Here is a 23,355-nt window from a genome sequence, read left to right on the forward strand (position 1 = left end):
CTGTTGATGATGGCAAGACAAATGCAAAGTTGAAATAAAACTGGAACTGCCATGTCCCTGTTGAAATGCATTCATTTATGCATTTTCTTTCTGCTTTTTCTGTTCAACCAGTAAATTATGTGGGGGAGAAATGTCTTCTCAAATGAAGACCCAGGCCAGAGGGCTCCCTTCTGTCTGCATGGCATGTTGCTTTCAGACCCATGGTGTCTACCTTTAACTGCTCTTTGCAGCTGGCCTGGTGTATGAGGGAAATTAAAATGGAGAAAGCAGGGCTTGAGAAGTTTTATATACCAGTTCCAACCTGGAATAGCTTCTCTGACATCCTTGAAGGACTTTTTTTCAAGCAGTAGAGACCAGATTTTCCCTTGATGCTCCATTGTCTGTGCTTAGCAATGTATAAATGCCCTAGAAATACTTCTCTGTGGTTCATGTATGTCTGTTGTGGGAGAAAGATTACGGGAAGGATGAATGAAGCTTTACACAGATGTTTGTTCTATATTTGTATTTCTATATTTTACTATTTTACTTTCAATAAGACAGTGCTCTGTACTCGTGGTAGAAAAGATCTCATGCTTTAGAAGGCAAATAGCACTGTTTAGGCTTATTTGTTAAAATGAGTCAATTCCTGTCTGAAACAAGCCCTTTTTCCTGTAGTTGAACTTGTTAGCATTTAACAGGGAAGGGGAAAATGTCAGCTAGACACTAATAGCCTTCATTAGCAATTAATTATAAGTAATAGTTATGAATCTAAATCAGCATCAGAAACTAATGAATTCATCCGTGTCACAAATGAAAATGACTAATGAATGTGGTCTGTACATAGCTAAACAATGTAAAGTCACTATAACTTATCAAGCAAAAGAATGAATACTGTGAGATCCTGGGTCTGACTCTGCTCCCACTGAAGTTAATCAAGAGGTTCCTAATTCCCTTCAGGAAGATGAAGTGTGGCAGTGTCTTTTATCACTGAAGAAAGAGACATTTTTTTATAGTTTTGATACAGTTTTTTGTGGCAGATAAAAGACAAAGAGAGGAGTATTTATTGAGAGAATGCTGCCAAAATGCTGAGGTTAGACTATCAGAAATGTCTAAGAGTTTAGATGCTGGACTCTAGACACCTTCACTTTAGATACCATTAATGGAGCATTACAGAGACAAAGAATGAAACATTCACCCAGTCAATAAGCTGTCAATGCTTAGGGTACCAATTAAGGGGTACCTGTAAAAGAATAATGCCCACTAGCTGGGAAAACAAGCAATAGTTTTTTACATGGGTCTTCCTATAGCTGCATTAATTTCAATTTATTGTTTCCAACTGACAAATTTTTAAAGAGATTGTGTAATAATAGCACAGTCAGTTACTGATGCTTTGGTACTGTGGCACATTTCAGCACACAGATTCAGAAAGAACAAATTTTCTCCTTCTAACATTGTAGCAATTGGCAAACTAGGTATCATCTTACTCCTGAAGGGATTTTGAGGGAAGAGAGGTGGCCTAGGAATTAATATTCTCTTTCTACTTCTGAGGGGGTGAAAATGTCTTTTCTTTCATGTTTCTTTCATTTGCCATTTTATGCTGTGCACGTGCAGTTTGTAGGCATGCAAAGACTAGTGGCAAATCCCAGCTGTGGCTTAGCATCACATGCCTGGTCTGTTGTTGTGAAGATGCCATATGAAAGATTAGTCCTTCAAGGGAACAAATGTACAGCTATCCTCAGTGCTGTCTAACTGCTGTGTTTTCACAGGATCAATCTTAGAGACTGCCTTGAACTTTTATCATGGAGCTGGAAGATGACACAGTGGGAGAAGTGACATTTAGTGGCATTTTTGAAGTAGGGCTGTTCATCTGCCCTCCTCTCATCTAATTGCAAAAGTGCTACCAGAACTCTGCTGTACCTTGCCCCAGGACCAACAGGAGCAAACCAGAATAAGGCAGCTTACATTCACTGATCAATAGTGATTTGCAGTGGCCCCAGAACAGAGCCTAAAGAGCCCATGTTTTTAGCTGAAAACACACAAGAAGCACAGCACTAACTACAGGCTGAAATAGAGGCAGGAATGGCAGGTGCTGAGAAAGTCTGGTACTTGTTCAATCCTTTTGCTCTGACATAAATAGATTTTTTTTGGAAATAATCACTTTTGAATGACATTACATTTTCAATTCTGTTTCAGCTTCAGAAGAACTCTGAGTCGGTGGAATTCTAGTCAGCTTAATTTCCATTCCCACTTTTTCTTTTCTGTGGCAGGAACCCCAGCCTTGGAAGTTTTGTCTTCTGCAGAGGCAAAAGGGGTCTTCCATGCATGCAGACTTCAGGCTAACTCCTTTCTCAGTTCTGCTCCTGGATTTTTGGGGTGCTCCTCCTAGTCCTGATTTTCATTGGAAATAAAATGGCCCTGAGATGTCCCTATATCAAGGTCAGTCAGGAAACCGAAAGAAAATAATCTGGATTTGGTTTTAAGTAGAAACCCACTGCTGCAAAGAGGTAATAAATGTGGAATAGTGGAAGCTTTGCAGACAAACTCAGAAAGTTTGTACTGCTGACAAGAATGATATGAAAGAAAGCATGGCAGTGATAGAGCACCCTCTGCTTTAGCTATACAAACACTATACACTTGGACTACGAATAGTGTGAAACTCCTCAGTCTCTTGTAAAAGAGAAACTCATAAACTTACAAAGTTTCAGTGTGGCCTACCTCCAGAAGTGGCTGATCTCCTGTTATGCACCATGATCGAGCATCTCTTGGCTTGTCCAGTCAACCTCTCCACCAGTTTCCATTTCTTTCCTGGCATCCTTGTATAATGGGAAAAGATGTTCTTAAATATTGTTGCAGTTTTTACTACAGGATCTTGAGCTTCTACAGAAAAAGTCTCTGCCTCTTTGTCCAGTCCTCCACAACTCTAACAGTTAATGCTTCCTAGAAGGTTTTCTGCCCTCTTCTTCTCACTCCTCATGGTTTTAGGAGACCTGATCCACACTGCTCTTTCGAAAACAAAAAACCAAAAAAGCCCCCAAACAAACAAAAAACCACAAACAAAAACCCAAACAAAAATAAAACCAAACAAGAACACAAACAAGAAATCCTTCAAAATTTCTTCTGAAGTAGTCATACTCTTTTCTCTTTTTTTGCTCTGCACCATATTTTGAGTTTATGCTTTAAGGGGATTCTATTAACCACAGCTGTTTGTTTTGGTTGGTTGACTGGTTGGTTTTTACCAAAATACTTTCATTTCAATTATTTGTTTAGTTGGCATTTTAATAGCCAGCAATTATATCTGAGGGAGTCCTAATGCTGAATTTATTGAAAAATGTGTGGTGGTAACAATGGTGACAACTTTAGGATTGCAAAAATAAATAATCTTCTACATATTTTACATATTTTATATATATATTCTATATTTTTTCATTCATATCATCAATATAATTTCATTTTCTATATATTTTACATCAGGTAACTTCTGGAAATCTCCTTGAAAAAAAAAGCAGCACTTTTTGCATCAAGGACACTAATTCAGAATTTTGAAGCAGAAACATATTTATGAAGGACACAAGACTGTTAAATAGTCAACCCCTTTCCAAGGCAAAGCAGCCTAGTGAAAGTCTAATGCTTACTTTATATCTCAAGATAATCCACTGATCACTGTGGATTTTAATTCCATTCTGTGTTAGATATTGCGCATAAATTTCACTCAAATACAGATGAAAAAAACACCTGACATTGAAAAGAGTGTCTGCTCTTAAATCTGTATGGGAAGCACAGAGGGATCAGGTTCCTTTAAAGACACTGTAAACTCGTATGAGGCTCAACAAATCCCAGTGCCAGATCCTTTATGTGGGTCACAACCACCCCAGACAGTGTTACAGGCTGGGGCTGAGTGCCTGGGAAGCTGCCCAGTGGAAAAGGACCTGGGGGTGCTGGTGGCAGCAGCTGGACATGAGCCAGCAGTGCCCAGGTGCCCCAGAAGGCCAATGGCATCCTGGCCTGGATCAGCAATGGTGTGGCAGCAGGAGCAGGGCAGGGATTGTCCCCCTGTACTCAGCACTGGTGAGGCCACACCTCAAATCCTGTGCTCACTTTTGATCCCTCACTTCAAGAAGGACATTGTGGGACTGGAGCCTTTCCAGAGAAGGGCATCAGAGCTGGGGAAGGTTCAGGAGCACAAATCTCATGAGGAGTGGCTGAGGGAGCTAGGATTGTTCAGCCTGGAGAAAAGGGGGCTCAGAGGGGATGTTACTGCTCTCTACAACTCCCTGAAGGGAGGTTGGTAGCCAAGTGGGGGTTGGCCTCTTCTTACAAATGTCAAGCATTAAGACAAGAGGAGATGGCCTCAAGTTACATCAGAGGAGCTTTAGATTGGATATTAGAAAACATTTATTCATGGAGAGGATTGACAATCACGGGAATGGGCTGCCCAGGGAAGTGGTGCATTCACCACCCCAGGAGATAGTTAAAAGATATGGATGTGGCACTTGGGGACATGGTGTAAGGCTAGACTTGGCAGTGCTGGCTTAATGGGTGGACTTGATGATCTTGACGGTCTTTTCCAGCCTAAACAATTCTATGATTCTGTGGTGTTCTTGAAAGACTAAGCTCCTCTTTCCTGGGCATTCCAGCCACAGGGATTCTTTTACATTTCTCTGAGATCAGTAACATTTTAAAATCTTTAATGTGGCTTTTAGTATGCTGGAGGCATATTAATAACTCATAATATTTTCCTACCCGTCTGTAAGTTTTGAATCAAAGAGGCAGACTTAATTTCCTAAATGTACCAAGAATAGAAAGTTTGGATGGTTTCTTTTTGCCTTCACGAGCTCAACACCTTTTTGTTTCATACAAAATATGAGGAACTAATTTCACAGAATTAACTTGAAAATCCTTTTCTGAATAATTCATTCTGGAACATCTGGCTGACTCATAGAGACTTTGTTGCTGCAAGAAACTTCCAAGTAGAGATTGCTCTGATCATATCTGCATTTCCTTTGATTATCAATATGATGGACAGGTTTCACACTGGTTTGTGCAAATATATAGTAGCTGTGCCAATGAAATTTACTCAGAATGTGCCTAATGTTGTGTGAACTACAAAACTTCTACTGAAAGCTTGATTTTTGCTGTCATTGAACTCAGAGAGGAAGGAATAATTTTGTTCTTATGACTAAGGGTGCTAGCTTGACTTTCCATTATCCATATGAGGCCATTTATAAACCTCTTTTTAATATTTACTTGATTTAAAATATTTATTTCTAATCTGATATAGCACAGGCATTTTGCAATTCCTGTGTAGAAGCAAAATAAATTTATTGTTCAAGTTAATTAAACAGAGAAAAGTAAGAGATGCTAAAAATACTGTTTGATGCAATTTTATAAGCAAATCAATTTACCATATGAAGAGGTGTCTCCCCAGATCCATGCTCTGAAGTGGTGTTTTGTAATCTGTAAAAATGCCTACAGAGAAGCACCCAAATCAGCTTTACTGCTGACTTTTGAAATCTCACTCATTTCTTGGTGTCATCTCTCAGTTGCAAATCAGTGCATTATGCAACCAGTGTTTGCTGCTCTCTGATTGACCCCTCTGCCCCAAATCATACACAACATCCAGCTGTTCATGGCACTGCAGGAGTTACAATTCCAATTAAAGCTCTTCACATGTGACTTATGTGAAGTATGAAGGTGAGACTTAATATATATTAACATTGGCTTTTTATTTCCCTCATGCATTAATTGTTCTTGGCTGCAGGATCAGCTCCTGAGTACCACATGTTTGTTACAGACACCATGGGCTAGAACATCGTGCACACAGAGACAAGACTTGTAAACTGGTTAAAGGGTGTACTGGCAAAAGAGCTTTTGTGTCCAGGCACTGGGCAGCTGATGGATGGGCTCAAGTGCCCTGTGCAGTATGGGCTGGCCTGCACAAAGCTGTTGGGAACATGAGGGGTGCCCAGTAGGAGCTTCTGGTTGTCTCCTACGTTCAGCAGTCCACAGGTCAGGCAGCATGCGGGATCTCACACCAAACCTGGCTGGGTCCCACATTCTCCTCCCTCCTGACCTCCAAGGGCCCTGGTAAGCAGAGTGCCCACTCTGCCTGCTCACCACCCTGTGCCAGGGCAGAGGCCGCGCCTGGGTATCTTTCTGCTTTTCACAGCAATCCCCATGACCAAGCTAGTGTAATTGACAGCTTTGTTAGGTCTAGACTATTCAGTCAGGTCTAACCTCTGCAGATGCCTTTCCCGCAGTAAGCTCTGCCTGTCACCCAGTGAACAAAAGGGGATCTCATGAGCAGGCCAGATGACAGGACTAAACTGAGTGCCTGTGGCTGAGGGGTAGTGAATTAAATTGACTACAAGAAGGATTCTGGAGGCTTGAAAATAATAACTTTCATTAGAACTATGACTGTTTCCTTCCTTGTAATTACGAAGTGAAGCAGCTCAATGCTGATCCAAACTCATCAAGGCACTCCCACCTTGAAAAACTGAAACCTTGAGAAGGCCAGACTCTGCCACAGGGATGCTGGGCAAGGTAGGGAGTGGGAGAAATCTTTAACAACTGGAAAGGAGGTTAAACAACACATTGGAGGCAGTAGCAGCTGCCTCTTCCCCCTTATTGAGGCAAAAAACCCTCAAATCCAGTCTGTAGCAAACATATCCTGCCCTTCTGAGTGGCTGTGTATTCTTCTGAAACACTAGCTGTAGCACAAAAATTAAATTCTCATCCTGGAAAATATACACCAGCAAATGTTTTTGTTTGTGAGAAGTTGCATAAATGTTTATAAAGAGAAATAGGTCAGAGGAGATGCAGCCTATAAAACTTCAGAAGCCCTATTACTGAAGTCATTGTGCAAAGAAGCACTACCTAGACTTCAGAAAATGATCATAAAATTGCAAAAATCCTCATTAAACTGAAATACTGTCCCAGCAAAGAGCTTTTTTTATCAGACATGCTTTTAAGAGTGCTGATAAACACTGAAAGGAAGAAGCTGCAGGAAGAAGGGTTTGAAGTAAATGTGATTCAAGTGCTACCTATTACTGTTATAACATTTGACAAGTTTGAGCAAGAAATGTAAAATGACCCAACTTCACAGCAGCTTGAAAGAATTATCTTAGACTGAGGCTAACAAGAAATAGCCTCAGCACCATAGATAATACAAAAGGCATTGGGATTATGGAGATGAAATAGTTCTGTGTGATAAGATTTTTTACCAGAAAAAAAGATTGTCACAATAGGGTATCATAAAAAGGTCAGCACTGAGGCACAAAATCCACATGGGATGTTGAATAGAGCAGAGCTCACATTGTCTGCTGCTGGTCACAGAAAGGAGCCTGAAGAGAAACCTGTCCTGGCACAAGCAGTAATGCTGGAGACAATGTACCAAAGGGTGAAATCTAAGTACACTCAGGGAAAACATGTCAGAGAGCCAGCATCTCCCTGTTTAATTCCCGATTGCCCCAAGGCCATGATGGCACAGTCTGAATTAAAAAGACTTTGCATCTTGAATACTTGAATCCATGGTAATTGAATCTAACAAGATGCTTTACATATTTTTCCTTGAGATAATCAGTTTCAGAAGTGAGCAGGAAAAGAAAAAAAAAAACCTTTAAACTCTTGAGCTAAATACATTAAAGGTAAGCAGACCTGAAATCATGGCAGAAGAGCCCTATGCCAGGCAGGGGGAATAAAGGATTTAAAAGATGAACACTCATGTGCTAGAGGTAGAAGAGTCTTATATAATAGGACTCTTTTTTTTTTTGTTTTTTTTGTTTTTTTTTTTTTTTTTTTGTAAAAACACTGTTGCATTGGCATTAAGGCTATTGTATGCCAGTTTCTTTTCCTTTTTATTTTTCTGATTTTTTTGACATGGAAATATTTGCTCTGGTGCAAGACAGTTTCTGTATCATTGTACCTATCCCAATTCTAGGAAAAAAACCCTGTTTCTGTTAATCCTGGTGCTCACACACTGTCTGTTACCAACCAAATCCCTGATCACCACTGCAGATATTCATATTCTTCTTAATTCATTTTGAGGACTCAAAATCCTATTTTTATCCTCCCTTTTAGTTATATTAGGCATTTTAGGTTGGGCAAACTCAAAGAGAATCCCTAATCAACTCCTGTATGAGGCACCACAGCATTTGTGAATTCTGTTTTGCAGCAAGAGGGGAAGTACAGGAATCCCTAATCACGTTAATAAGGTGCTAGAGACAGAGAAAATATTTCTAAAAACAACGACAAAGTCCCTCCCCCAAAGATACTCATGTAAATGTCAGAAGTTTCAAGCAAGCACTCACAATGATGGATAACACTGCTCAAGTAATTGGAAGTGCTTTCAGCACTACATAAATAAACATTTTCCAGCACTGATATGTATTGGACTGGCAAAAGTTAAGCAGCTGTGTAAGACAGATCTGACAAGGATCTAGAGTGTAGAGCAGCCTGAATAAGCAATCCTCATTATGTTTGATTCCAAGATTTCAGTATGTGATATATTTTGCCTACTGTTTCCATACTGTAGCTCAAAATGTCTCCTCTGCTTCTCCCCAGTCCTAGAAAGAAAGAATAAAAAAAAATAAAATTTCAAATAAATAAATAATTAGCAGTTATATTGTCATTACCACAAATATGAGCATTTATTAGGAAATTACCCGAGTTCATTGAAAATAACTTTTGGCATATCACTACTGCTGCTCTTGTGGGGCAAGATACACTCAACTGTAAATCAGTTTTGGGAGAAAGCTGCCTTGGAGTAGAGAACAAGTCAGGCCATTCAGTGTCACTTTATACATTTATTTTATATTAATTTTGTCACTTTTATTAGTTTTTTGTCACTTTATTATATTTATTTTATAGTAATATTTGGCAGTACTCAGACTGTTACATTATTTTGACAGGTTGTCCAGGTTTAGAGCAAATTTGGGGAAGAATCCCCCCAAAGGAGCTCCGGTGGGAAAAGCAGATCCAATCGGCCCCTCCCCCCAACTGGTCCGGGAGGAAAGAAAAATACCTCCTTGGAGAAAGGTGGAAAAAAACCACCCTGTTTATTAAACAATAAGACCAAAACAGTATCAAAACAATGAGACCCCTTGCCACTCTAAAAGAGATGACAAACTGAGAAAACCCCGGGTTCAAGCAGCAGCTCACTCAGTCTCTGATCAGTCTCTCAGTGCTGGAATTGTCGCAGGCCAGGGCCGGCTCAGTGGGCCACATCTGCAGCTGCCGGTGCTCTCCTGGGTGTTCAGTCCAGAGCCGTTCCAAGAGGTCCAAAGAAAAGGGAAAAAAACAGTCCAGGGAACTTCTTTGCCTCAGCTAGCTAACACTAACTAAAAAGCAAAAGAAGAACTCTCTGTCCCGCTGTCTGTCCGCAGACAACACAGTCAGGAGCAGGAATGTGGAGGAGTGAGTGCAGTGTCTGAAAACAAACTGCGCGCTTCTTCTCTCTCCCCCTTCACTCTCTGTAACACTCTTAAAGGTACAAAACTTATTATTATTCAACATAAACAGAATGAGACGATTGGGGATAAAAGCATCATATAGTCAACCCAGGACACAGGTGTATTGAAAAAAATCCCACTTCATTTCAAACTAATTTCATTAATCACTTTTTTTCTTTTAGTTTTGAAAATATACAGTATCCGAACTATTTTAAAGTGCTGTAGAACTTCATTACGTTTTTCCTGATTACTACCATCTCCTCTACTATTGGGCTGCCAGGATCACGTTGAGCACATTGGAACCATCGTGACTCTAGTGGATTTCATTAAAGAATAAGGTCCAATTTTGTGTTACTGCTATGAAAAATACTTGAAACAAACAAATATGAGGAATGGATAGATTTAGATATAAGTCAAATGATTTTATTAATTCTTATTCACTAGATCTGATTCATATTATTCACTTAAATGAAATAAACTTCCCTACATTCTTGGCTTTGTTATCCCATTTATCCACATCCTGCCATTTGGCATTCCTTTTTGATAGGATAAACCTTTTGAGATTTACTAGATTTTCCAAATTGATGTCCATGTCTCTCACTCATGTAATTATACCAAGTGTACAACCCAGCAGCCAGTCCCAGTGGCTCAGGTGTCAAGCGGTCACCTCCAGTGCCCCTTACCTGACGTTTGAGAACAGCGGCGTGTCATTTGTCATTCCCTCATCTCCCCCTTTCCCAAGGCCCCTCTAAAATTCCTCAAATCTGTTTCCAGTCTTGACTAATTAAAAATACTTTGTGTTCTCTGCAAATGTCAACACCTCAGGGTCTTGGTGCTTGAAGAAGAATCAGCTTATATGTCTGTATTCTTTCTAAGCATCCACTCCTGGCCATTATTGAAACACCAGGCTAAAAATATTTTTTTCCAACAAGAACAGTTATTCTTACAGTCACCCATTGCCACCACTATCCTTGGTCATCACTTGTTTCACCAGATGAAGTAGGTGAGACCCTGAGAGTGTGTGTCTGCAAAAGGCTGCTTGGCAATGTAAATGGGGAAGCTGTGATTCAGCAGCAGCTCCTTTTCTCAGCAAATGCATAGAAAACACAGGACCATCTCACCAAAACTCATAATGAGCTTAGGCCATGCTCGGGAAATCATTTACTGAATTCAAACTCCAAAGAAAAATGGAGAATATGCAAAGGAGTATTTGAAAATAGGCAGAAGACACCCACCATGAAAAAAATGTCAGTCTCACACAGTTCCAGTTTTGGCAATATTTTGTTACAATATTACCAAGCAGACTGACTTTTGGAGGAATATATTCTTTGCAGAGTTGTTCAGATTGTTTCTGGAAACAAATTGAAGGGCAAGAAATATTTTGATGATTTGATTTTGAGTGGAGAAATTACATCTGAACTATATGCTATCCATGCAGTCTTGTCTCTGCATTTCTGTATGTGCTATCTGCAGATGATCAGAAAATTGAGGGGATTGCTACATTCTACCTGTTAAAAAGAGAGATTCTGACATTTTTAAAATTAAACTGTTCCTCACTTGTAAGTAACTTATGTTAGTTATTTAGGAAACCTTTACCCTTCATCGATCTATCATATTAATGACTATGAAAATGATTAACATTCCACAAAGAGCTCTCATTCAGTTATTACTCAATTTATTTGCAAAACCTTATGCAACTCTTTGCTTGCAAATGTAATTGTTCTGTTGAGGTTCCAGACCTGAATTATCTACAGTTTTTACAATAAGGTGATGGAAATACAATATTCCACACACTTGCCTTGCAGGAAGAGCTGAAAACACTTCATGCTAACAATAATCTTGGCTCACATTAATCATGATAGAAATGATAGAAAGAGCACAGTGGTAATGGAAAATGAAGAAACACACTGGATAATTCCCTGCTTAGAGGGTTATTTCTCTAAACTAAGAGTGAGCTTTTTGATGATTTATTAAAAACCTGTCTTTGAGTCTTGAAAAACGGATAATCAGATTGTTCTGGTGCTAGGCATAAAATAGTAATTAATACTTTAGCTAAAGCTGATGCATTTTTTTTTAAACACTATTTGTGTTGTACATTGTTTTATTGCAGTTGTGATAAATGATACAAAGTTATATGAATGGCAGCCTTACCTTGCAAACCAAATCTATTATCTGCAACAGTCACGTTTTAATAAATCATGCCCTTTATTTTTTAAAAGCTGCACTACATATTTATAACTGTCATTATTCACCTAAATTAGCAATTCTTTCTGACCTCCTGTTAAATCTATGTTTATGTTTTCCCAGATTTTTTTGTCCGATAGGTCCTTACTTGTACATACAATGTCATATTTGTGTAGAAGCTCTCCACAGCAACAAATGAGCTCTTGAGGGTAAGAAAGCAGTGAAGTTCAACTTTGATTTACAAAAACAAATCAATCTTTTTGATAGTCCACTTTTTTGATAGTAACTTTGATAAGATTTATAGTTCAGCTCTGTTGTCATTTGCTTCTCCTACAATTGTCATAGAAAATTTACCCTTATCTTTCAGAGAAGTTCTGCTGTCTGGAACTCCTATGTGTACCCCAGGTACACCAGCCTCTGTGCTGGATTTCTTCTTATCATCTGCCTGGGACAAACTTTGAAAATTCAGTGATCTGCCACTGAGGAGTGGCACCTATCAATGGAGCTGTAGTTGGGAGGTCTTTTTCTGCCAGCACTAGAGCTATTTCTCCTCTTCTAATGGGCACCACTTAATTTTCCTTCCATGCTGCTCCATTTGGATGGTGGAAGTTGCCTGGTCAGGTACTCCTCCCCTTGCTGCTCTGAATTCAGAACCTGTCAGAACATAATTCTCATCAGTGTGGAGGAGGAAAGGAACTTTGCCCAGGAAGGTCCCTATCTGAGAGCTACTAGAACAACCCCAAATGATGCGCTATTTCTCATTTAAAATGTGTCAATTTTAAAGATCTTTGCTGCTGCATTTCAGGATCAGTTTTAGTACTTTCTTCCAAAGAAAACATAGAGTAGGCATAAAAACTTTTTAATATAGTGTGGCAGAGTAACTGAAGTTCCTAAATTTCACTGCTATCCATTTTATTCTGCTGACTGGTGCTCGTTTAGGTATGATCATCTTTGTTTTAATCCCTTCAGGTTTGTCTCTGTGAAATAGCCATATGCCACACTTTCACGCTATTTCCACTATTTCCATGATCCTGTTTTTCAGCTTCCTCTTTCAGCCTGGTAGACCTATTCCTTTTCTCTATTTCCTCATCATCATCCCAAGAATTTCCTGGAAGCACAATGGATTGTCCTAAAAGACCAACCCAACTAGTATAAGTGGAAATTACAAGCCTCCAACCTTCTTCTTGGTAGTTTGCTCACTAACCAGTGAGCTTGTGTCCATTTTGGATTTCATTTTGAGACTGAGCCATCTTTTTGCTTCAAGTTAAGAAAAGAATTGTCACACTACAGAAATACTGGGAGCAAAAGAACTTGCTTGCACTGAGTGGTTGCCTCTAACTTTCATCCATACTCTCCCTGACAGGTGTGCATTCCTGGTGTCTATTAATGGTGGGATAACTCACTGGAAGTTCAAATGCTCTATCTCTGGCAATAGCTGGAATTCAATATATTTGATAATTCTACCTTTCTGCCATTAAGTTAAAATTGGTCAACACATTCTAAAGTTATATGTCCAGCTCACGGACACAAAAAAGCACAGGCAGCATAGCAGGATAAGTCTTGTTTGCTTAGAAAAACAGGGTATAGTTACCATTTCTCTTTCTGTTGTACAAGTTAAATTTCTTTCTCTTATTCCCCCTTGCTATAATATAGAGCAGATAACTTCTTGCTACAGGTCTTTAAACATTCAGTTGTACACGCACCAGAAAACCACAGTGAAATGCTCACTACTTTTAGTGAAAAACTTGTTCAGATGTTATAGAAAAAAAAGGCTAGATTAAGCTAGACAGGCTGTTCTTTTGGGGTTTTTTGAGATGCTTATAGGATAAACAGTGTTTTCAAATTATTATCCCTGCCCTTTCTCTGTAAATCCTAAACTCTCTCAGCTGTATCTAGCTATGACCCTTTATGTGACCTCTCAGAGTTTAAAGCCTATTGTTTTCTTTATGCAATTTTTTATCCTAGCACATTATTGTTTATAAACATATGCTCTGTTTTCAAACATATCACTCAATCAAAATCTCCAGAACATTTTTTCTATATCACAATTCATGAATAACAGTATTTTCACCTTTTGAAACACCAACACCTGCAAAAAATGAAAATAAGTTTCCAGTATGTGAAAATATTGTAGCATTTTGTATTTCATTAAAATTATAGGCAGACAAGTAGTATTTTTTTATAATTTTTGCATGATTTTACATAGTGGTTAAACTCAATTTTTTACCATTTTCCCTCAGGTCAGGTTGCAGTTACCTTTCAAATGGTACAGGGCACCTTGTCTTCCCAGGACACAGAGGAGCAGGGTAAGTGGGTGGCTGTGTAACCCTGTTGTTCTCTAACTAAGACTGCAGTGTAGGGAATAGGAAACACAGTGGGATTTTTTCAGTGTGAAAAACCTGCTGGTGAAAGTGTTCTGCCAGACTACAGCAGCAGCACACACAGGGCTGAGTCTGTTAGAGGGTAAACTTGGCTTTGTTGTCTCCTCTGGACTTAAAAAATATCACTGGAATAAGTGGAGTCTCCTGGGATCCTGGCAGTAAAACTAAGGAGTGGGTGCTGGCCTCTGGGTTTTATCAGGATTTTCAAACCTTCCTGTATTTTCCACAAAGTCCCCTAAATATGGAAATTGTTCTTGCCAGCCTTGTTGGCTTTGGCAATGTTTGGCTGTTATGCCAAAGCAATGTCGAAGCATTCCAGAGAGGAACACTAAAACAAGCAAAATATATGTCATTTCCTGGTATTAAACCAGAGCTTTTTTGTATCTCTTTAGCTTTAACACTCTGATAATCTTTGATCAATTCTCTTCTTTTTTTCCTTTTGCAAGAGTAACATTCAGTTACTTCATTGTCAGAAAGTTTATTATCAGATAGGAAAAGGCAGTGCTAATGAATTGCTTACAACAAATATAATACTACTGAAACTATCAGCGACAAAAATACTTTGTGATTTGAGGCACTTCTGCAAAATTACTATTAGATTCTCTTTACTGCAGGCCAAGTGAGAGAATGTCAGACTTCTCATTTCAAATATCTGATGTAGTTACATGCATTTTCTTCTTCCTGAAGCTTCCTCCTTGTGTGAATATTTGTACTGACTGTCCTTCAGAGTGGCTAACACAGAGTTCTAGTTTTGCAGCTTTACATAAAAGTACTGTTAGGATTTAAGATATGCCATATTTGCCAAAAATCCAATAGTATTTTCCCATAAATACATGAAATCAAACACTTCCTGAGCTGAATGTCTAGTATGTGTGTGCCATCATGCTATTTATATTACTGTGCTCCTGTTAATGAATACATAAGCATATGTTTTGTTTCAGATAAGAATCAAGCTGATAAATATTATCTGACTATCCTTCATGCTTAGGCTGTCACTCCAGCAAAGAAAAGCAAAGCAAATTTAAATATTGTGCATAAGGTGCCACCCTTTGCCTATTCAGCCCCTCCCCTGTTCAGGGCAAGGACTGGAGATGAAGTTATGACAATGCTTTGGAGCTCTGGTCTCTGACTGATATTACTATAGCAAAAATAGAGACACAGATATCAATTCTGCCAAACATAGACATGTAGCTGGTGACCTCATCTGCTGGCCACAACAGCAGAAATGTCTGGCCACAGACTACAAGGATGGCAAGAATAAAATGAAGAAAGCAAATGAGAAATCAAGTGGAAAATCCTAGAGATCACATAGTGGGGGAATGGTGAAAAAACCAATAAATGTTTCAAGCATACCAGGAGCAAGAGGTCAGTAAGAGATATAGAAATGTTCTTTGAGAAGGAACAAGTAATTTATTGACACAAAAAAATATTTCCTAGGCAGCACACTATCTCCAAAAATTGGTCCTTTTATCTATGAAGTGGGATGGAGAGAAGTCAGAAACAGTCAATGACATTCTTGCAAGGATGAAAAGGGAGGAAAGTAAAAATTTAAGCTCTGCAAAAGAAGGGATTAAATATACATCTATTCCAAGAAAATCTAGTGTACAATAAAATATTAAGTATGATAGGAAATTAGTCACATCAGTTGGATGTGAAAGGATTTTTTTAGTATGTAAACCATGCATTTGGATTCTGAAGACCAAGAGCATGAAAAGAAGAAGTACCACCTTTAGTTTCATCATCCAGTGTATTCATTGTTCTATGACTGTGAGCAAACTCTTCCTTGCTGGCATAGCTTCCATTCTGCATAGTTAACAGCCTGCTTTTTATGAAATCTGATGTTACTGTTTGAATGAAGGATGCTGAGTGATTGACAGATGCTGAATGCTTTTCTTCCACATTTTATGTCATCTTTAATGCCATCACATCTGTCTGCATGTGCATGTTGCATTCTTATGTGGGTGTGGGTGTGTCTTGGCATTACCATAAGGAACTGGAAAATTTCTCTTTGGAAACAGGAGATGCTCAGCAGTAACCTGATAGTCTAAACCATCAGTGAATATGTAGGACCCCTATTCTGCCTGACCACAAGTTTTGATATAGGTTTCCTATCTCACACATGAGTGTCCTGGGCTATTAGTTCTGCTGTTGTAGACCTTTTTCATGGAGGTTATATTCAACCTTTATTATATCTGAAAAAAAAAAAAGAGAAAAAGGTCTCCAAACTTCCCACTGTCAGCATGCACCAATAATGTGCCAAGGGGTCCAGGTTCATTCCTGTGTGTTTTAGTATGTGTGCGCAGTGGTTTGTGTTCAATATGCTCAGAGCCCTAAACAAACATACAGTGGATCACTGTTTCTAGCAGAGATGTGGAAAGACTGGAGCATCCCAGGGAAGCAGTTCATACCTGCATCTCTCCTCTGCCACAGCCATGTTGTCACACAAGATCAAGCTGAAATGCCTCTTGCTTTGCATGGAACCCCTGCTGGAGACCTGAAAGATCTTCTCTAGCAGCAATTTAGCAAAGAAGCTGCACTTTCCAGCCTCTGAACTCAACAGGAACCATAGTCCCAAGCAGTTTGTTATTCACAGTCGTGTAACCAAGGGTTTCTTTGTAATGTGTGCCTACACCCTACAGTTTTTGGCATTTCTGGGACATTTTCATAGAAAGGTAGGCATCTGATGTTACATCTGCTTCCTCTGCACCTGTCTGTGCATCCTTTGATATCTATAACTGTCTAAAAATGAAGATTTTCTCTCCTTTCCTGGCACTGCAACAAATCCTGGTGCTGCAGTTACTCCTCTGCATGTCATGAGAGGTGCTCACTCATGCTCAGTGATAAGTTACCCTTGGTACTCAGTGAAAAGTTACTCGTGGTACTCAGTGCAAGGAACCTGGCAGACAAAGCAGAAAGAGGGCACTGAAAACACTCTCAGGGGGAGGCAGCTTTGCCAGATGAGGGCAAGGTGGGTGCTAAAAATATTGGAATGGGCAGAACACATACACGTAGATGGGAAAATGCAGGTACCTCTAGACCAAAGAAAGGTATATGTTTTAAATTTGACACATCAAATCCTCACCCAGCATGGTGTGCTTGATAATGGAAAGGAAATTTACAGTTAATTGTGAATCACAGCAGTCATGTCCCACTTTTGCTTCAACTATTAAAGATGGATGAGTTAATTACCACCTATTTATCCAGCAGAAAGATTCACAATATAAAATACTCTCATGGAAAACAAAGTCAGCATGGTTTCCACCTCCTGTTCTTAATGCAAGAGAATCAGAGAATTGTAGGCTAGACCATGTGATCAATAATTGCCAAAGTGGAATAAAAATACAGCCAGAAAACATGACTATTTGCTTTGAAAGTTTCCATGAAAACATCTCACACAGAACTGCAAAGAAAAAATATTCTGAGGTTTTTTGAGTGGGAGACAAATTTCCAAAAATACTGTAATTTTACAGTAATTTTGCTCGTGGAATAACAGAAATTTGGCAAAAAATGTTTTTCACAAATTTCACTCCTTACTTCATCTTCATTGATTGCATAAATATGGTCTTTCAAGTACAAAATAGGCATGCAGCACCATTACCTGGTGGCCAAATGCTCCCACAGAGGCCACCACAACCCGGGGGTCACCAAGCAGTTGAAGGCAGGCACAGACTCAGCATCCCTGAGCCAGCTTTGAGTTCAGGCCTGATGTTGATACCTACATTACACTGCCACTCTTGCTGTTTCCCAGGCCTCAGACTCTATGTACCAAATATCTGGGCAATAAATTAATATTTTCACCTCCATGACTGCTGTGATGAGAGAGCTTAAGGTTGGTGCAGATTTAAATGGACCAGACACCCTAGACCTGTGGTATTTTCTGAGGTCCCTGACAAAGGGAGGAATGATGAATCTGACTCCATGTTTTTAGAAGACTAATTTATTATTTTATGAGACTATATTATATAAAAGAATACTATACTAAATTATATTAAAGAATACAGAAAGGATAGAGACAAAAGGCTAAAAGATAATAATGAAAACTCGTGACTCCTTCCAGACTCCCAACACAGCCTGACCGTGACTGGTCATTAAGCCAAAACAATTCACATGTTGGATAAACCATCTCCAACCACATTCCAAAGCAGCAAAACACTGGAGAAGCAAATCAGATAATTATTGTTTCCTTTTTCTCTGAGGCTTCTAAGCTTCCCAGGGAAGAAATCCTGGGCAAAGAGATTTTTCAGAAAATATGATGGTGACACTAGACCCACCTTGGAGAGGAATGAATTTGTTAGCTCAAGTCCTGTGCTGGGATAAATGGTTGAATCTCCAGTGATGCCAGGGGGATTCAGCCACTCACACCAGCTAAGGAGCTGCCTTGCTGGGAGCACACCAACGTGCTCTAATGAGCTGCTTTGTAACAGCAGCTGCACGGAGATCCAGAAAAGAGCCTTCCACGGCCTGGGCACAGGACTTTCAGCTGAGTTCATCTCAGTGGGAAGTATTCCTCTGCATATCTTCTGGTACACATGAAAGAGCATAGCTACCTATTTTTTTGTAGACTGAGCATGAGGAGAACTTTATATTGCCAACAGAAGGTGTGAGCATTATTCCCTTTGAAGTTGAAGGCAGAACTCTAGACTGCAGGAGCAGAAGTATCAGGAGCATCATTAGTAACTTTCCTGTTTCTTCAGCACACAGTTGAAAGGCTTCTGTCATGGCAATTTTAAAACATCCCCTTTGAAATTATTTTAGATACCTTTTTTGCACTTAACCTTAGAGTTTTTCATCTGCCTTTTTTTCCAGTTCAAACTGTGAAGCATTCCCTTCATTTAAGTTCCTTATATTTATTTCCTAATATTTAAGTTTGTAACACTGATCTGGGCTTGGTTTTACAAAGTAAAATCCAAATGTGTGAGAACTATGTGAGCGAGATGACTGGATAGATAGGCAGATAGACACACAGACACTGGGATTTTCTGTCCTTATAGGTTAGCAAATCAAAACCTGGTTAACTTGTCCTATTTATTTCATATTGCTTGTATCTCCTGGTCAAGGAAGTAACCTTTTTTTCCTATTTGCTTTGAAGGTGATATCACAGAGCAGTCTAAATATCAGAAATAGAGCTGTACCCCAGCAAGTGCCAGCTGACTAAAATCTTAGGCCATTTTGCACAAAACAAAGTAGAAATGTTGATAGCTTTAAAACACCGTGGAACTGATGAAGATGCAGGATTCTGAGTGCAGATAAACTTTCTGGACTCAGGCCTATTTATGTATTAGTAGGAAATGAAGACAGCCAAGAACCACTCTGGCTTGTTCATTGCAAGGAAAAACTTCTGGTTTCGGGTATTCTCATGATAGGAAAAGACAGAGACATGCTTTTGAAACCACCACGTTGTCATCTCAAGTATGGGGGAGGGTTTGTGGGGAACAGGAGACATTTCTTGTAACCAGCGGTGCTTTTATTAAATACATGTTGTACATTCCAACTGGCTTCAATTACTTGTATGTCAGCAGTAATAAAGTATTTCTTTAGCACTTAATACAAGAAGTTCTTTGTATTTTTTAATCAGAACTGATTTCTGGAAAATACTTCATGGATAGGATAGGTCAATGTACAATATCATGCATCTCCCTGTGAATTATTTTAGTCCAAGGGTGGGTAGGAACAGAAATTTGCAGGAAAGCCCTGCTCTTCCATACCTGCCTCTCAACGACTCTGGCTTTTTTCTTGGTTTCTCTGCAGTCTGTGAGCAGTGGGTGATGCTGAAGGAGACATGAGAGAGGTCAAAACTCGTTCCACCTTGTTAATGCTGTGGCAGAGCCTATTTCAGACAAGGTAAAATCTGAGCTGACCTGCTGCTGCTCTCAGTTGCACCTGCACAGAAAAGGCAGCTGGTCTCAGCCTCTCTCATACACAGACACACATAAAACTTCATGGAATGGCAGTGGGGAGCACCTTGCTCTCATTAAAAATCCCCCTCCCAACCAATTTTTCAATGATCAGCAAAACCCTCCTTCTTCTCCTAAGAAAGAAGTTCACCTTTCAGCAGGAACAGCTTCCATCACAAGAGAATATTTGATTACACCTCCACCCTGGGCCTAACAAGAAAATAAAGAAATAATGACAGAAAGACTAAAAAGTACTAGGTCATGCAGCAAGGGCATGTGTTGACCACATAAATTACGACTGAATGGCAGACCTTTGCCACTTCAGCAGAGCTCTGCCAGAAAAATAAACCAAACAGCCTGTATTTCATAACAACAACAATAGTAAAATTCATGGCAGGGATTCTCATCCAGCTGTGCAGAGGCTGTGCAGAGGCAGACCTAAACTCCCTGAAGCCATGGCAATGCCTCCACAGCTGGCTTTGAGTCTGCTCTAGGAGAAGCACGAGAGGAAACAGAGCAGAGGTTGCCTCTGATGATCAGGAAAGGGCATGCAGGGCAAGGGCAGGATTGCTGTACTTCTGCCCAGAGGAACCTCTCCCATGTGTACCAGGACAGGAAAACCAGCATGGAAAACCAGGCACAGTGACATTAAGGGTTCATCACAAACTGAATCTCTATCCCAGCTTCAGCCTAAGAAGCTGCTTCCCCATGGCTGTGTGGCCCCATGCAGGAGTCCCCCTCTTCCTGGGCTCAGAATGGCCTGCCAAATGCAGGGGTCCAATGTGGTTTTTAATGAGAAGTATAAAAGGGCTTTTCTTTAATTTACTACAGCATTTTGTTTTTCTAAATTCACAGTCCTGTAGGTTTCATGTTAGAAGAAATGAGGAAAAAAACCTAAATGAGTAATGCAGCTTTTAATACAAGCATCTGGTCCTGCAGACTTGCTGAGTGGGAGGAGGAGGATTTTTCCACTTTAAATAAAGCAATGATTATAAAAACATGACAGAAGTGTGTCTTCATATGGGAAAGCCTGTCACCTTTATTATTTCTGCTGGCAGCAGTGACGTACTTTCTGAAACATAAGCCTTTCACTCACAGACACAGCATTGAAGTATTTCTCTCATGAAATGAAAGTAGAAAGCCAGAGGTAGATTCAGGTTGTAATGGGAGAGGCTGTTAAAATAATAACTCATTTCCACCTTTATTGTTTGTCACAGCAACACACCTTGGGCCAGGCCCCTCTTTTACAGAGGAAGGCTATGATCTTTCAGAGCAAAGAAGATTATATTTTTTTATGGATAAGTACTTAGGTAAAGCCTTCAATAGGCCATGTTTTGTGCCTTTGAAAGTGATCCTTTTATTTAATGTTTTTTGCATCCAGAGCTCCTTGCTGATATTTCATTATTAAAGGTGTGTGAGAAAAACTCTTCACTTTTTTCACTCCATTTCCCTTTCATAAGAATGGCTAAAAGTCCTCACTCTGGTCTACTGAAAAAAAGAAAACTTTTCAAGTGAGGATAAACAACATAATACCCAAACAAAAAACCAAACATACAAAACCAGGAAAAAAAACCACATCAAATCCCAGAAATTATTGCTGAGAAAATGCAGGGATAAGGGATAGTGAATGAGGCAGAGAAATTATAATATTCTCAAAAAGAAAACAGCTGGGGAAGGAGGAGAGGCATGGATTCCACCTATGCCACAGTCCTACAAGATATCCAGGATGCAGAGAACAGAGTAATGCTACTGTCCAATCTGGAGGTTGGTTGGCTCAATTTGACCAATTAATTTGTGATAACTTCACCCAATAGCCAGAATTAGGTTATGATCGTTCAGATCATCAGGTTTCAGTGCAAAAAACACAGAAGAGGGTTTCCAAGCAGGGCTTGGGAAGCAGTTTGCCCTTCTCACTGATGGCAGACCTAACTACAGAACGGCAGAAATAATCTGCAAGTATGGATGGTCTCAGGTAGTGAAGATAACTAGCCTGATTTTGTCACTGCTGGGCAAACATTCTGACCCAGGGGGATATACAAGATGGAAGAGGTGGAGGCTTCTAATTTTCCTGTTATGTTTAGGGGGAAAGTAGCAGCCATAACCACATTTTGCACAGGAACTGATAGAATGGTGAAGGTGCAAACAAGAGGAGACCTACGTGTTTGAGACATCCCAGGAGGTACAGGCCTGAGGAGTGAAGGTGAGGATCAACAGAGGTTCAGGGTCAATGTTTTGGGGCAGCTGCCTTAATTCCACCCATGTTTCTTGGGTGCCCATCTCTTTTATCAGGTTTGCCCCTGCCTGGCTCTGCCCACATTCCCACACCTGTGAAGCAGAGGAAAAAGAATGCCAAGGGCAAATCTGATGGCTGGCTCTAGCAGGGAAAGGCATAGGACTTACTGAGCCATAGTGGGAGAAAAAAAAAAAAAAAAAAAAGAAAAGAAAAAAAAAGAAAGAAAAAAGTAAAGCATTTAAATGTAAAGATTCTAAGAAATCACTGAAATGAGTCATCAATTCTGAGGCCAACCCACTCAGCAGACAAATGCCAACTCATAAGCATGGAGATGGACAGCCAGGCAGACAGAGCCTGTTCACTTCCAATGCAAAATCTAACTCCCAACCTTCAGAGAAGGGTCTAGCAGCCAGTTACAGCAGTAACTGAGTTTTGTGGTGCTCTGAATCCCACTAATGAGGGCTGCTTTGTGCTGGTTATTGCCCAGCAGGTTTGATGGGAGACACAGCATGTCTCAGAATTGTGAGGATGCATACAAGAGGTGAGCAGAAAAAAGCTCCTTTGGTGTGGTAGGAAGAAGGACTGAAAAGAAAGTTTAAAATCAATATTTAAAGCAAAACAGATGCTGGAGGTCCTGAAGGGTAATCCATCCATTTTTCTTGAGGAAATGTGTTTTGAGAAGAATTTAAAAGGAATTAATTATGATCTTGCATGCATCTTGGTGGGAGAAATCCCTAAGCCAAACCACTTGGGTGCAGGCTAAGCCGCAAATTATGTTCATTCAGACCCATGTTTTGAGAAACAAAAGGGAATTTTGGGTGCCATTCTTTGTCCTTTCTTTTTCTGCTGGTCTCAGGCATACATTGAACGTTCACTCTCCAAAACCCAAAAAAAATCAACTGTCTCTTGGTGGATAGTAAAACTCACTGATCACTTATAGAAACACAGGTACAATGTGGCTGTGAGGGAATGCAGTGAGAAAAAGACTCAGTTTTTACTTCTTTTAGGGTTATTTCTGCATCCATTAGGAATCATCTGGAGTTACCAAAACTCACTCAGGTCACAGAGAAGACATCATAAAATCATATTTTTTTGTGTGTCATCATACTTTACTTTCAAGTTAGCCTGGTTTTGGCCACATTATGATTGGATAAAATACAGTTACTTTAATGATAATAGATAATATGCCTAATTCAGTAACACAGTCTTCCTGTGCAGGGTTTTCTTTTACCTCTATA

The 23,355-nt window shown here is 39.7% G+C and overlaps 1 protein-coding gene across 3 annotated transcripts in view; it reads left to right on the top strand.

The window, feature by feature from the left end:
* ST6GAL2 (ST6 beta-galactoside alpha-2,6-sialyltransferase 2) overlaps positions 1-23,355 on the top strand; it is a 175,265-nt gene that overhangs the window by 49,722 nt on the left and 102,188 nt on the right. Inside the window, exon 2 of one of the 3 annotated variants that reach the window (XM_064710060.1) lies at positions 13,850-13,915. The exons of 1 other annotated variant lie outside the window; for it this stretch is intronic. The gene's annotated coding sequence lies outside the window, so the exon portion shown is untranslated. Of the gene's footprint in view, positions 1-13,849; positions 13,916-23,355 lie in introns of those variants that run through there. One more of the 3 variants, XM_064710034.1, reaches the window with a different exon arrangement.

The sequence above is a fragment of the Zonotrichia leucophrys genome, chromosome 1 (assembly GCF_028769735.1).
Source record: "Zonotrichia leucophrys gambelii isolate GWCS_2022_RI chromosome 1, RI_Zleu_2.0, whole genome shotgun sequence".
Classification (NCBI taxonomy): domain Eukaryota; kingdom Metazoa; phylum Chordata; class Aves; order Passeriformes; family Passerellidae; genus Zonotrichia; species Zonotrichia leucophrys.